This window comes from Cuculus canorus, chromosome 10 (assembly GCF_017976375.1).
Source record: "Cuculus canorus isolate bCucCan1 chromosome 10, bCucCan1.pri, whole genome shotgun sequence".
NCBI classification, from domain to species: Eukaryota; Metazoa; Chordata; class Aves; order Cuculiformes; family Cuculidae; genus Cuculus; species Cuculus canorus.
Genome location: NC_071410.1, coordinates 3,199,581 through 3,215,956, shown reverse-complemented (window position 1 = coordinate 3,215,956; position 16,376 = coordinate 3,199,581).

The window sequence follows — 16,376 nt, the reverse complement described above, 5'->3', positions numbered from 1 at the left end:
TCTGCTAAAAACTGTGAGTCAGACTTGCTCAGAATGTGTTATAATCTAAGCCTGCACATACTCAGGCTTTGAAAAATAAAAAGACCAGCAAATATGTATTTATAATTCAGATGTTCATGTAGCTCGAGAATAAAACCCATCCATTACAGAACACTGTAGTGACAATACTTGCAACAGTGGTTCTCCCTGAGTAGTTACTTGCAAAACCCAGTTCGTTGATTCTTTCTTATTCCCCCTCACATCATCATTAATATCCATCCACATGGCGTTTCCCCACCGATACGCTCTGTAATCCTCTTACAACGCCACCAAAATTGTTGCTATTCTACTCCTAACCCACGTAATCTGCATTGTAAGATATTAGGATTTTTCTAAGGCTGTTGGGTACTGTAATGAGCAAGAAAAAAGCAATTAAAATTGCTAAGATGTGACGGAGCAGGTGAGGTGAGGTCTCCTTACAGTTAGGGCACTATGGCAGATGAGAGGGGGACACACAGCCTTGGAAGAAAGCCAACTTATTAATGGAATTTGACCATGCAAAACTTGTTGAAGTCCCTCTAGAACATCAAATGCCACGTTATAATATCTTTACTGAGGTCCCTGCCATTCCCAGGAAATCTTTAATTCCCTTTTCAGAGTATGATTTTTTCAATAATACTTGCCAAAGCAGGGTTTGTGGGATGTATTTTGATTTGCATTTATGTTTTGCTTTGTCTCTGTAATGAAAGCTGTCATCAGTTGAAAGCAGGTAGGACAACTCTGCCTTTTTTTTGTTGTTGTTGGAAAGAAGCCTTTGGAGAATTAAAGTTTATTTTGACAGAATTAAACAATATTTTTTTGATTTTAAGTTAATGAACAATTCTAAAGTCATGGATATTTTATCCCTAAAATAATTGCTTGTGATGTTGTATTTAAATTTGTACATGTCGTTCTAGTCACGGTGATGACTGGATATGAAGGTTAGATGACGCAGATATAGTTTTAATTAAGAAACCTACTAATATGATAAGGTAGAGTAATAGTCTGTCTTTCTAAACCAAGCAGAATAATACTGCACACTGCCAGTGCAAAGACTGACAAGATACAGATATTCTTATGATTTAGTAGTTGCATTTTGAAAAGTTGTGAGCCTGCACTGATTTTACACCGTTCTCTAAGATTCTAGCAAGCGATCCTATCTGCAACTGTGCTGTCCTGAAGGGAGAAATTGCTTACCAGTATTTACAGTCACGGGTTCTGCAAAGATCGTGACATTTAGCAGAAAGATCCAAATTTTCCCATTGACCACCATGGGCAGAGAAAGTTTGTGCTGAACCCTATATTAAATGAGAAATAAAAGCATCCATGCTTCTGAAACTTCCGAATCTCTAGGTAGAAGGCAGGAGATGAAGACAAATGTGTGACTATGAGCTGTGTTCCTCTCCCGAGTAGGCTTAAATATGTTTCACTTCTTTTGTTTTTTAGACTTGTATAATTCAATAATGAAAACTGCAGAGGTCAATGATTAAGTTACCTGTTTCTTGGCTATAGTTGAGTATTTTTTCAGCCTGTTGATATAATATCTGTCCTGCCCGCATCTGTAGTAGATGGTGGTAATTGCTCTACTGTATAGTGCGTAGGTGTAGATTTTGTTAAAAAGGCACTACAGAAAAGCAACATTTTTCTTAATGTTTTCGGTAGAACTCACAGACTGTTATTATAAGAAAACATCAAGGCAGACACTGCAAATGCCCAGTTGTTGGAAGTACTTGAGTAGTCAGATACGCCACTGTAAACCACGCTTAGCAAATGCGTGTCTATTTAAGTGAAAATAGAATTGCTCACATTGAATCAGCTCAGGCAATAACATACTGGTGAATAGCTGTCCTGCTGCAGTTTGTGCGCACTAGTTGTCTAAACAAACAATTTATTTTAGTATATGACCGATCTATAATGACATCTTCAGGTTTTGAAACCGACTGAGATGGTAATAACAACTTCTCTACTTTGTGAAGTGTTTTCTATTTGTTGTTTACTTTTCCTCCATAGACTTATATGCCTGTATATACATGATATTCCTCCTGTATGAATCTAGAATATGGTATATAGTATATCGTCACCACATGCTTCTCCAGCGTGTTTGGATGTTTAACTCCACTGGAGAGCCTTTTTGAAGAGCTGTTAGAATAACCAGCAGTAAAAGTGTGCGTTCTCATTCTGGAGGGGAATGAAACTAACACTGCAGTTGGAGCAACTAAGCCTAGCTGACACTGCTCTGGGAGTGTCCTGGTTTCCTCCCTGCTCTCTGCCATCTCCTTTTGTCACTTCTTTCACTGCTCTGATCTACCTCACCTGCCTTTGCTTAGGAGCCATCCTGTGCTGCCTCTTGTGCGGTCTCTGAGCCACTCGAACAGATCCACTTCTTAGATCTGCTTTCCTTTCAGCTGAGTAGTTCCAAACCCTCACATGACACCAGTCCTCTTTTTCTCTCATCAGAGAAGCTCCATCCTCTCCTCTTTCTCTAATTAGAGTTCAGTTTGCACCTTCAGTTTCTGCTTTCCCTTTCCATTCACATGCGGAATTTCTTTCTGTATTTATTCCCCTTTCTCATCACATTCAGGCCAGATTTACCAGATTACTTAATCAAGGGGTTTCTGACCCTCCCCATTATTCTGTTTGCCACCTCTCTGCATTTGTAGCAGATCACACGCTGTCTCTATTCAAAAAGCACGGCTATTAGTAATAGGGTCACTGATTCTAAAGGAGATCCAGGCTCCCTCTCCTTTTCTTCTATAGCTGCTTCCACCCTGGCCCAGAGAAATTAAGAGCAGTATTACACAAGGGATTATTCGTAAATGGCAGCTCCTCAGAGATTGTCTGAGGATGGATAAGGATGTGCAGGGAAAATAAAACTAAATCAAACAATTTGGGTCTTTAAGCTATTTAGGGTATGTTTTTATACAGGTATGCAGCTTCATGTTAAATGTCCAAACAGGCAGAGCAAGTTGGTATGTCACTACAGCATAGGAGAGGATTACATAGGATATCACCAGTAGCTGTTGAGCACTTTTTTAGGGTGTTTTAGCAGGGCTTGGTAGTGTGGTTGGGAGCTCGGACACAACTATACAGCAGGGCTCACCCTCTGGTACTGACGTGCCATTGTCTGCTCTCTTTCTGCTCTTCACAGTCGAGCTCAACAGGTTGCTAAAACAGAAGGTCCTTGTTCTGTACTGTGTGATGCAGCTACATATCCTTGTAGGCTTTGAATTTTGATCTTATAAAGCTGTCAATACTATTTACTTCCTTGGGTAGTGACAGGCAATCACCTCAAGTCTGACAAATATTGAGTAATCTACTCAACCTTTTGCCATTCAGAGAGAAGCTGACAAATCTTTCTTCTTGGCTATCTTGTTTGTAACAACTTTCGTGACCGAAGAACAGCATTTTTACTTCAGACAGCAAAAATCTTCATCTCAAACTTCTTATGACATTGAGCAAGCAAGTCAGCCCACGTGCAGGAGCCCTGTCACTCGCAAGTGGCGTAATTTCCATTTTCCTTTTCAAAGAATTATTTTACATTCATCGTCCAGCAAGAGTACAGCCATAAAATAAGTTTGACACTTGAACATTATAATCTGGTACAGCATTCAGCAAAACAGACGAATGGATTGTGAGGCATTTCTGTTACCTTTGCTACACATCAATACAGTTGAAAAGCAGAGAAAGTGCCAAAACTAGCTGCTTTGATGTTAAGATAAAAACACGCTGAATCTGCCCAGCAGGATAAGGAAAACACATTTTACATGTTTCTTACGCTCTTATTTGTTCATTGCCAAAAAGACAGTATGTTAAAAGCTACAACATTATTTACTTTACTGACTCACAGAGGGCATTTGGTGTTTATTACCCTGATAGTGTTTATTGCCCTGATAGTGTTTATTACCCTGATAGTGTTTATTGCCCTCGATGATCCAGTGGGTCCTTTCCAACCTGGTGATTCTGTGATAGCCTGTTTCTGGTTGAAGGCACGTCACCGTGGTCCATGGCACTGCCCAGGAAATGTGACCCATGAACCGTGTGTGGTGGGATGGAACAGTGGTACCTGCTGAGAGCCCTGGGGATGCGCGGGCTGGCACAGTTGTTGGTGGGCAAGTGCCTTGCAGACTAGGTAGCCACTGGCTTCTACACCTGTACGGGGTACGGGGAGGCTTGAGCAGGGAGGTGGGCATGGCCAAGCCCGCGGCTGGGGGCTGGCTCGTCCCCCGACCCGCGTTCTGGTGGCTGCAATATGCTCCCATCATTGAGCGGCCCCTGCGCCACACATGGGTGGCAATAGCTGCTCAAGATCAGCTTCCCAGGGAGTGGGGACACGCTCTAACTCGTCCTGATAAAGAAAGCTAATGAGAGCTTCTGGTGCCTGAAACGTGGGCCGCTGAAATGAGTGGAATGTGTGTAGCTGAGCCATTTTTTTGTTGTATCTGCAGTTTTCTGAGTTCTTCCTTTTTTGGAACAGAATGAAAACTTTGCATGTTCAAAGGGTCTTTTTCTTGACGTGTAAATGTGTACATGGCATCGGTGTTCAGAATTCTACTACAGAGTGTGTATTTTTGAGTTTTCTTCACATTAATATGCAGTTTGGGTACTGTTTTAAATTAGATCAGTTCTCTTTCCTTTAAATTATGGGAGAATCCAATGAAGAGAAGACACTGGTGAGGTGGGAACAATCCCTCCAGATATATGGTTCGTAGCATATATCGATTTCTAGTGTTTGATGGTAAGCAGAAGTTTAACAACCATAATTCTATGAAAATGACAATTGAAGAGGACATCTGGTGAGAATTCATTTATGCCTTTTTACATTTTTAACAACCTGGCTATTTTTATTCTTCTCATTCTCTCAAAGGGAGTACAATGTAATGAAGCATGGAGCTGGAACTAGGCCACACCTCAGCTGGAAAATGTCAAATTCTATTATGCCATCCTCAAAAGCATAAATCATAGCTGCACATTTTTAAAGGTATAAATGAGGGAGGGAACAATATAAAACATTTATCTGAATTCATGCAAAGTATTTATAGCAGAGAACGTTAGAGTGTGGGTTATTATTTATGTAATAGAGAATATAGAAACACACCAAAATATTTAAAGGTTGTAATCTGTAACACAGTGTCTTCTCTCTGCTGAGGAATCCCTTTGAGCACTGTTCACATTTTTGCATTTAATTTTTCTGGTTGTCAGCTAACAAACAAACCTGCTCAGTGTCAGGAACTGCTAGTTACTGTGTCACTTAAAGCTATTATTTTATATATTAAAAATTTTTAATGGTCTTAATTTTAAAAACATCCTTGACTCCTATAATAACCAAGATTCCACATTTCAATTCTTTTAAGTGAAATTGTACCTCTTACACATTCTTTCCCATGTTTCATCAGTTAAATTATGTATGGGGAGGAAGCGTGTCTCTCTTTGGCAGCATCGATACCATAGTCATGGTTATTCAAATAAATAAATAGCATTTACTAAGCACTTAGGAGGAAGGTGGAAGATTTTTAAACTCATTTCCTCACTCCCGCTCTTCCTTTTTTCTTCAATATTCCTTTTGTTTCAAAAAGATTAAATTATTTAGGTCTGACTGTACTCACAATAACTTTATCTTTCTGGATATGTTCTGTTCCTCTCCATTCTATACACAACTGGAAAAATTATTGTAGTATATTATGCCACTGGTACATGTCACTTTATGATATTTTATGGGGACAGGAGTGTGTGGTTATGTATCTCTGTGAGGGGGGTTTGTCTGCCGTTTAGCCCGTAGCAGATAAAGATCTTGGGCTGAGTATTTAAAATACAGGCTTATGCAACGTAAGGCTCCTAGCCTCTCTGAACTCCTTTGTCTAGCTATGTTCCAAAATACGTATTAGGCTGATTATAGTGATTATAGATAATGGTATATTTTCTGTATAACGAATAGGCTACATCCATCATTATGTATGTGACTAAAAGGTGGCATGGACCCAAACTCAATCTCACTGCTACAATCTGAAGGCTCTTATTGTACTAAAACAGTTATTGTAGAAATCATATTATTTATTGCCTAGTAAATATGCTCTTAATTTGAACTACAACTTCTATAATTTTTGAGATCCTGGTTAGAGCTATTCAGAGACAAATAACCCTGCTGAAAACCATCTGTAAGAGCCAGCAGTGGAACAGGATTGCATGTAGTTTCTGAGGCACATTTTCTTCCGTACAGATTGTTCTATCTTGCTTCCAATGTTCTTATCACAGCATCCTCAGGTATATGAACAACACCTATGGTATATTATTTCTTCTTCTGTCCTTTATCCAAAGAGATCTGGTGCAGTTGAACTTTAAGTTTCAAGAAGAGGATTTATTTATGACTTAAACTGAGGGGGTGTGTGTGTGTGTGTGTGCAGGATCTCATCTAATAAATATCCACGTTGTTATGTGTATCTGTGACATGAAATGTAAACCTGGAATAGTGTGTGCAGTCTGTGGGGCTCTTTAGTTCCTAAAGGAATTTATTCTCTTTGACCTGGCTCAGTTTTTAGTTTTTTAGTAGAAGCTAAACTACCACTGTGTTGAAGGAAAAGATACAACGGATAAATCTACGGCTTTGGTGAACATTCCCTGCATTATGGACCCACACCAAGAAGTAGTCTTAAGAGGGGGACAGTCCTTTGAATCTGATAAGCAACATATTTAAACCCAGATTAGAAAGTGGAGGATGGTTTGGAGATACTACTAAACCCATTTTGCTGAGAACATGCATTACAGAGTTTAGCATCTGCTGGTGTTTCCGAGCCGCTGAAAGCATAGGTCCCTGTGTCACATTGCTGGAGGCCACCCAAGAAGTGATACAGGTTTCTACAGTTGCATCATTTGAAATTCTTAATCTTGTATTTGAAGATGAAAGCAGTATAGAATGTTTCATCAGAAGTGTCTCGGATAACATGTGGGTGGGATGGGGAAAGAAGGCAAAGTGAATTTGCTCTACTCAATGATGTACACGTCAACTAACATATATATGTATTAACTATATGAACTTTTCATTTTCTTCATTGAGAAGGCCATGTAGTTTTTAGAGAAAGATCTTGAACCAAATGTTTATGCAATTTAACTTAATTGCGTATCGTATGTTTTCAGCTTATATCTAAACGGTGTTCTTGTGCAGTAGGTGTCTTAGTGTGAGACGTTTGAAATATTATCTGCTGTTCTGTTCTCTTGCTCCTTGGCTTTAAATAGTCAGTCTGAAGTCACCACAGACTGGATCAAAAGAATAACACCAGGCTAATTTAGAAGGAGGGTAAGAAGGTATTCTTAAGAGTTATTCGTAAAGAGTTCTTGAGGTATTCTTAAAACTTTAAGAGGCTATTCTTAGACTGAAGGGTGGCAAGGAGTAGTTGAAGATTTAAAGTTGAAGGTGAATAGTTTAAGAATATTATGGTTTGGCATGGGCAATATCGGCAGCAATTTTCTTTCCTTCCTGCATGCATACAGCATGTGTGTGCTGAGCCCTCCCAGCTCTACCTCTGCAGCAAAGGACGCAGCTCAGGACAGCAAAGGAAGGCACTGTCAGCAGGCACTTTGGAAGGTGGAAGCCTGAGCTGCCGTCATCTTTCACTCCTTCTATGAAATCCAACCTGCATGTGACAGGGAGCTTAGGCTGTCAGAAAATGCCTTTCCTTTGCCTCCAGGAATTCTTTAAAGCATTAGGACAGGAGCAGTGTTCCTTGTTGCTTAGCATGCTCCTGGTGTCAGCGCCTGCTTCTCAGGGCACAGGAGGAGAGCAAAGAGCACGGCTGCAGAAGATAACTAGCTCACTTCTCTGCCAGCTTTCAGCAGTCAGGAAAGCGTTAATACTCAGTGTCTTTTGCTCAGCCCTAGACAGACATGCTACTGCTAATTTTCAGCGATCCTCTAACACTTTAGAACTCGGCAGAAACTGGGTTTTTAGTGTTTGAGTAGACATTTGGCAACTTGCAAAGTGTCAGATGAGTACTGGTGAATTTGAGAACTAGGGTGAGCATTTGTGTCGCGGAAGGAAAAAATCCTCACAGCAAAAAGCACTCTCTAACCTGAAACTGAAGGTACCTGAAATAAAGTAGCTTTAAACTCATCTATTCCAATTACTTTGAAAGCCAAATCCCTGCACTGCTGACACTTTACAGTCTGAGCAGCAAATATTGAAATGCAGCTGCAAGGGACCGGCTGCAGACTCAAGACTTAATAGAAACCAAGTGTGGTAAAGGCTTAAACCATGGCCTAAACTTAATACACCACGAGAGAGGATGGCTGGAACGTCTTGTCTCAAAGTGCCATCGAGGCATAGGGGCCAGTCTTTACATTTTGGCAGTTTTCTTTGCATTTCATAATTCTCTGCTGGTCTGGAAGTTCCTGCTCCGGAGACCAGCCACATCCTTGTCTGTTGGGGTATCCAATCTAACACCAGGGCTTTGAAAGGAAAAGAGCTGTGAGGGTGGTCCTGCCGAGCTCGCCGGGGCGCAGAGCCCCTGCTGCGGTGCGTTTCGCTGCAGGGAAAGGCACAGGTGCAGGTGCTCCATCTCCTGCTTCTTTCAGCGCCACCGGGGCGTAGTCATTTCCCTATAGATTCTCATCCAAATGATAAAAGACTTGGTAAATCTAAAATGTTACTTGCTGGACTATTGTTACAGAATTTCACTGTTGAATTTATCACTGCTTCTATTAATTCCATTTAGTCTATTAATTTACCCTCTGTTAATTTATCACAGCTTTCTGGGTTGGTTTCTTTTTTTTGCCCTCATCTGCGAAGTGCTCAGTGCTGACAGTGACGGAAACCTCACAGGAAGCATTGACAAGGTTTGAAAAATAATTCTGGAGCCCTTGTGTTGCTAAGGAAGTTTCATCAGTAGAACCAACGACTTGAGATTGTTTTCTCAGCAGTGCATGAGATAAATGAGAACTATTTCCAGATTCAGTAATTTTGAAATCCGAAGGAAAGATCTTATCAGTTTGCTGGCCACCCTGAATAGAATCCATCAAGAAAGATTAATAGGAAACAGGGATACCTGTTCTGTTTTATAGCAAAAAAAAACATGCAAAAAATATTTTAAGTAGGTGTTTCTACCTACTTTATTTTGCATTAAACATAACATCTAAACGTTATTTTATAGAGCTAGTTTTTCACTATACATTGCTAGGATGAGCAAATCGTTTAATGAAAAGCAAAATAGGTGAAATTTATTAAATTATAAAAGGAAACCCCTGTATGAGGTCTGAAATGCTGGAATATTTAATGTATACTTGGATATCTTCCAAATTTCTCCCAGTAGATAAAAGAATCCCTCAGGAAAGCTTTATTTAAACAATTTTAACCGAAGATCCAGCTGCATTAGATGTATAAGGGAATTTTCGTCTGCAAAATTTGACTGTTTTGTGATTCACCATCCTCAAATATACGACGAATATAATTAACAGACTAATAAATACAGATAATGTGAACCCAAAGCCTATGCCTAAATACAAATGTTAACCTTTGATGTTGAAGTTCTTCCCTATCTATAGCAAACCTTGACTATATGTATTAAATATGAAGTATTCCAATTCCACGGGAGTAGGACTGGGACCATGGAGCAATAGTGGCAGGTGATATTTTACTGTAGCTGCAGCATGCTTGAACCATCCAAGGGGAATACATGACACATATCTGTGTAGCTCAATTTAATGTGCCTGGTTACACAAGCACAAATGTTCACGTGCAAAGCATTTGCAGCATGTAGATCTTTGTGTTACAGTACACTACACAGTATCTACTTGGATGCTAATAGGAGTGTATGAAATCTTTTAAATAAATCATTAAAATATGTTGAATACTTTTTAAACAGGAAAAAAAAATCTACGTTTTTTTTTAAGACAATCAGTTTAAATAAGCTGCCACTAAACAAAAGCATATTTTAGTAACAGAGGTGGAATAATGGCATCTGTTCGTCAATGAAGAATATGTAATTTTTATTAGATTTATAATCTTCTCCAATTCAAACTTCAAACCTTGTGTTTGTCCAATACTAGCAGTCATAATTCTGTTTTATCCGTAGTTAATCCAGTCTGTTATTCAGCATTTAGACATTTTAGAATTACATTTGACTGAGTTACAAATCAAACCTCTCCGGGTTAGAAGTGTTCCGTTCGTATCATGTGGTTATGGTTTGAAGATTTCTGGTGAAGGGAGGGGGGAGCTATTTTTTTTCCTTTGCCAATAAAAATAGTTCACATCTATTTTGGGGCTTTGAACACAATCTACATTTCTAATTCTCAGACAGTGACTATGACTCATTGAATCTGTTTCTAAAGTCTGAACTTCAAGAACAAAAAGACACGGGCCGTCTCCTCAGCTGGTGTAAATCAGCATAACTTCTCTGACCTTCCTGACCTTGTGCGAGATCTCTCTTACGCTTTTACATTTCTGTTTTCTGGTGCTTTGATTTTCCTTTGCTTTTTCTCACTTCTTTAGACTCGTTTCATGTGCTCAATCCATGAATGTCCGAGTTGTTTTAGGGGCCATCTCATTTGTTACCGACCTTTTTTTTTCCCCCATGGGACACTATAATGCAGGTTCCGAGCGTTGGTTTGCTTTTATATAGAACAGTTAATATGATCAAAGCAGTTCAAACGTGCTCTATGCAAACAAGTTCCTATAAATGACAAAGCAGGACTTACTTTGTGTCCTCCTTTAGCTTTTTTCTGCTCCTACAGTGTAGGTACGTTTTTCCCATACACATCTCTGTCATGTGGTATCTATTTCCATAGTTCAACATATGTGTTTTATTTCATATAAATGGAGTTGATGTATAAGTTCTTACACATAGACCAGTCTACAGAAAACTAAATAGAAAGGTTAATGATAATCAACAGTACAGGGGATTGTTGTTTCCTCTTTTTGGTTGATAAAAGGAATGTCTGGGTCTGCCATGTGTTGGAGCTACTGCTAATCCTTGGCCAATGTATTTCAGTAACTCCTTCCTACCTAAAAATTATCCGTGTGTGTATGGGTGTGCGCTCAGGTGCGTGCGTGTAGTTGGGAATCGGTCCTTGTCTTTAGGCACTGATATCACATCCTGTTATGAGCAAGCAGCAACTTTGATTGTGTTTTGATGTAATAAATACATCATTTTGAGAAACTTTCAAGAATAGTCATCAATGGATTATCAAGCAGCGCTTCCCTAAAGGCAAGCAGCACAGCTAAATGATTTGGAGGTTTTGATAAGTGCATTATCAGTGAAGAAATCTACTCACTTTATTACGGTCTCAAAAGAGTTTGCCTTTTCCTCTGCAGCAGTAAGCTTATCTCTAAGTGAAGTTTAAGCACTATTGTTAAAAAAAATTGTAGTACACCTTTCTTTTATGAGTGTCCCCCTTGGGGGACAGAAACAATTCTAACCATCCTCTTTTCTTTCTCTTCCCAATCCTATGTACAATATTTTCATTAGCTTGAAAGGAGGGCAAGAGCCGGGGGGAGGGTGTCATCAAGTTTTCTTTTTTGTCAGGTATTGTTATATGAAGAAAAATTAAATACGGTAAAAAGTAAATGCCTTTAAAAAGGTAACAATAAATCATTCAAAGCCTGACAGTTTTCTGCACAGGCTGCTAAAAGAATAGATTTAATGGATCTACATACAGCGGAGCTTTCCTATATTGCTTAAGTTTTCTCATCTGGCAGAGCATCATTTGGAACAAGTCCTGTAGCGTGGGCAGACTTTCTCTACTGGTTTTTGACAAGGAGTTCTTCGACTGTGGGGAAGTCTATGTGTATCTTCTCTATAAGTGCTCTTTGATATATATTTTGAGAGACAAAGCCTAAGAATACAGCAGAGAATATCATAAGGCAGAATACAAGAAAAAAAAAAAAAGCTGTTGATTACCATTTGTATTTTTAGCCTCCTCATTTCAGGAGAATGCCAAAAGCAAATTTCAGCAGTCACATCCAACTGTATTATTCCTCATGACAGTATAAAACAGTGAGACAGTTTCACAAACTAGATTAAGAATCATAGTTTATATTGCTGCATAAAATTGCTAAAATCGTGTAGAAATCTGTATTGCGAATCATAAGTTGATGTAAAAACTCCAAGCTATTTTTTTTCACTTTGTCTGTTTAAGCTACTGGGGAAGTTGTTGCACGAATAAATATATTTTCTTCCTCTGAAACTGTGTAATATTAAATGCTGTGTTGTTGGCATAAAATATAAGTTGATCAGACAGACAAAGATTATTATTCTGACAACAGCGTACACAAGGGTATCGTTGTACATTGAATTTCAGCATGTAATATGGTATAAATCTTCATGAGAGACTCAACTTTTATTGGCTGCACAGAAGGTGCTTTTCCTTATTAAATACAGGAGATGGTCCCGGGGGATTTTTTAAAAATATCTTTATCCATTTTTTTCATCCATAGTCTCTGGGCCCTGGAAGGCTGACAGATGCAGCCGGGTAAGCGTTCCTCTTTTGAATGCTTGACTGTAGATACAGTCGTGCTTCAGCACTTGAGCCCCTGCAATGCTTTGCCTCAGCAGAACGCATCGGATCCCACACAAACGCCGCTTTTCCCATTCCATAAATGGATTTGTGTGCGCCCTGTCTATAGCCTGAAAGAAAATAAAGAAAAGCCAGAAAGAAATAAAAAAGCCTCAATTCTGTAAAATATTACCAATGAAACACCAAAATGATAATGGTTTGGAATCTGCCCTTCTGTAGTTTCTTGCTGTTGTCATCATACTGCAGCTCCTGAGGATTTTCAGGGCAACAGGTGCTCTTCCTTGTGGGTACTGCGCATAACGAAGGCACAAAGACACAGAGCAAGAGACCCTCATTTTTATTTAACGACCAGGATTATCTTCCTGGGCAATGCTGGTATACCACGTCTTTATTGGACATAATTAGATGATTTTCATCAACTATCCATCAGGAGATCTAGCCCACCTTCCTAAAGCAGCAAAAACTAAAATGAAATTCAAACTCACTGTTGTTTCGCGGTCCGATTGCGGATCAATTCTTCTCTCCTTGGCTGAGCACTGCAGGCAACTACGGTGAGCTCAGAAGCTTCAGGCTCTGCTGCAATCTGGTAAAAATCTTGGGTAAAAACCTTAGTCGCTGAACTACAGAGTAATGATTATGCTTATATTGCATCAGTGAAGATCCTAAAAAGTTAATTTTATGGTATCTCACTTCCTCCACCTTTACTACTCAGCTAATGGCATTAATCAGTTGGGAAGACTGCGGACACGGAGGTGTACTGCCTTTTGAAGTGATGAAATTGCAGTCCTCCGTAGATTTGTAGACTGCATTAAACAAGTCACTTATGTAATCTTTATAGAATCCCTGTTTGTAACTGTGAATGAGGTGGATCTCTCACGTGACGGTCTTTGTGGGCCCAATCCATCTCCCTCCTCTGCGTCCTTTATATATGAATATACACATCTGTGCCCCATAGTGTCATCCCACAGAATGGGTGAGGTCACTGGGGGTGAAGGCAGAGCTCACATCTGATGTTTGCTTCCTTCCCTCAGGTCAAACACTTTCAGGACTCATTACGAGATTAGCAAACCTTGATTTATTTTTTTTTAATTTTACTTTATTTTTTTTTCATTTCTGTTCTTCACTATGAAAAGTTGTCAGTTGTGAAATTTAAGACCCCTTTAGAGCCCATGTGTAAAGAATTGCCATTAAAATTTGGATGTACTATTTTTTTTTTTACAATTAATAGCATCAAAGTCTTCCCAACTGCCTAAAATTATCTTTTTTACCCTGGTAATTTCTGTTACAGCTTTATAGCTTAATGCACTTAAAATCTTAGACTATACCAGTATTTTTTATACCATAAAAACTATAAAATCTATATGCATCATCTTTACAGCATAAGTAAGGACTGTGGAATTATTATAGTTAAAGTACATATTATTAGTGTTGTACCTCTGCTAAGAGAGAGTAACACCTCTAAGGACAAAATTACACTCTTTTTCACTACGTATAGGAACATTAAAATGGCATATATTGTTTGCAAAATTAACTATCATGTGTAAAGTTATATTGTATATAGCTAAATAATAAAAGTAAATGTATTTTTAGGTGTTCTTCAAATAAGGTCACAGTGCTTACAGATTTCCCAGTATTGCTTTGAACTTTGAAATTCCAGCGGCGCTCTGTGAAAGGATGACAAGAAACGTGGCACATGCGCACGCGTGAGTGTGCACTCACGGGCGATTTAAAAGCGCACTAAACGTAACATGAAAGGCCAATCGCATTTACAGTTCATGAAATATTTTTTCACCTGTGTATAAATACGTATCGCTGTGAGAAAAACGTTCCAATGAGGCAATGGTAAACTATTCATCTGCTGGGTTCAAGCGGACACGCTTTATTCACTGCTCATTTTAATCTGCAGAAATATTAAAGTGTGTCAGCTGACTCACATATGCCATAGGAAAAATACTTTTAAGTACACGGTTTTAACAGCCCAATTTCCCACTGTTTTCTCCAGTTAAAGTGTGTAAATATATTTTTTTAAGAGCAGCGTTAGGAGCAGCTATAAGACGTGGTCCGTTTTGATTTCCTTTATCTGCCTCTTACTGTGGTAACTTTTAAACGAGTGTTTGTATTTTAACAGAGTTGGGTTTGTTTGTTTTAACTGTTTGTTTGTCGTCTAAATTTTTCACTCGCTGTCAAACTGGCGGCATCCCAACCTCCAGGCGGGAGTGATTCTGAAAGGAGATTCGGGCACACGGCAAGGAAGGGCTGAACTCTGAGCACTGCTGTAACGTTTTCCAGCTCTACTTGGTGTACCTGTGTCATAAACCATACCGCTTTGCTTCTTATCGCATCCTTCTCCTCCTTCCCTCACACAGTGGTGATTTCCTTCAGGCCTGAAGATGAGAGATGCTTTGGAGAGGCAGAGCATGGAGGGTGAGATCGCTCTGCTTTTCTGTCCCGTTCCCACAGAGGATTTGCGGACAGTGATGCCAGAGGCTAAACTGAGGATGTTCACTCTTAAGACAGACAACTGTATTCAGAATTTCAGGTTAGGTGCTGGGTGTCAAATCCCAGATTTTGGTGAGAAACACCTGGCCTCCTCAGCTCTATGAAAGAGGAAAAAGCACTCTATGAAAGAGAAAAGCAGGCTTAAAAGTAAAGGGTCCTCTCTGGTGTTTCCGTATGTCCAACAGCAGGTTATCACAGGATTGGAGTTTATAAGAAATAAGTAGCAAATGGTGCAAACTTTGCGTTTACTGGCCCTATAGAGGGGAAATAAGTTTCGGGAGTGAAAGGGATATTTTACAAAACAAAACCCCTCAAACTTCAAACAATGGTGTCACCAAACAACAATAGCAACGTATTTGTATATCCAGGAAAATGACTCCCAAAGTCTTTTCAAGATGACTTCTAGCTCTGTGTAAATCAGGGAGATGATGTATGCGTATGCCCGTGAGTTATTTAACTGTAGAAATGTCTTTTTTTTCCTGTATAGCAGCTGCACAAAGGAAATGGGAATGTTTTAGAACTTAGGCGCTTTTAAATAATAAATAAATGCCTTGCATTCTCAGTTTGAGACATCTTGATTTTTGCATACTGCGTAATACTGAAATACACAAATAATTTTTTAGAAAGAATCTTTTTTTCCCTTTTTAGAAGGAATGTAAAACCTCAAGCATATAATAAAGCAGCACAGTTGGTTTCTAAATACTTTGCATCTTAATATGGTTGAAGTTAAGGCAGTAAGTAATTTCTGAGTTTTTCCCTTGAGCTGCGTAGCTCTTTTCATATGTAATTATTCTCTGAGTGCATTAGATAATGCTATGGTTCCCACAGCTGTATACACATCTATAAATCATTAATGAGGCAGTTAACTGAAACAAAACTATAAAAGATTTGCATTACCCGGCAGAACCCAGCCTTAATTGACTTCCAGTTATTTACAATTAATTTTTCCATTTGGAATAATGATTGCAAGCAACTTAGGGGTTTTTTTTTTATTACTCAGGAATTAGATGCTGAGTATTCATCAAAAGTTTTTACAGCAGGACCCGGTCAGTGGACAGTAATGAGTTTGAGGTAATCTTATTTTTAGAGACACACCCACTCCCCGGAAGAGAAGATGGAATGGGAGTGGGTGACTGTAGTAAAAGGGGGACAAGAGACAGCACAAACTTTGGGGTTTTTTTTCTTTCTTTTTATCAAATATTTAAGTTTAACAATAATTATTTTGCTTTCTTTACAGCATCTAACTGAAAGGCAACACAACGGACAGAGTCAGCTACAGTTCTAGATAGAAAAGACTGCCTGCATGAAGAGTGAGTATTCATTTCCATTATTCTGTCTGGCAAGGCTGTAAGATAGAAACC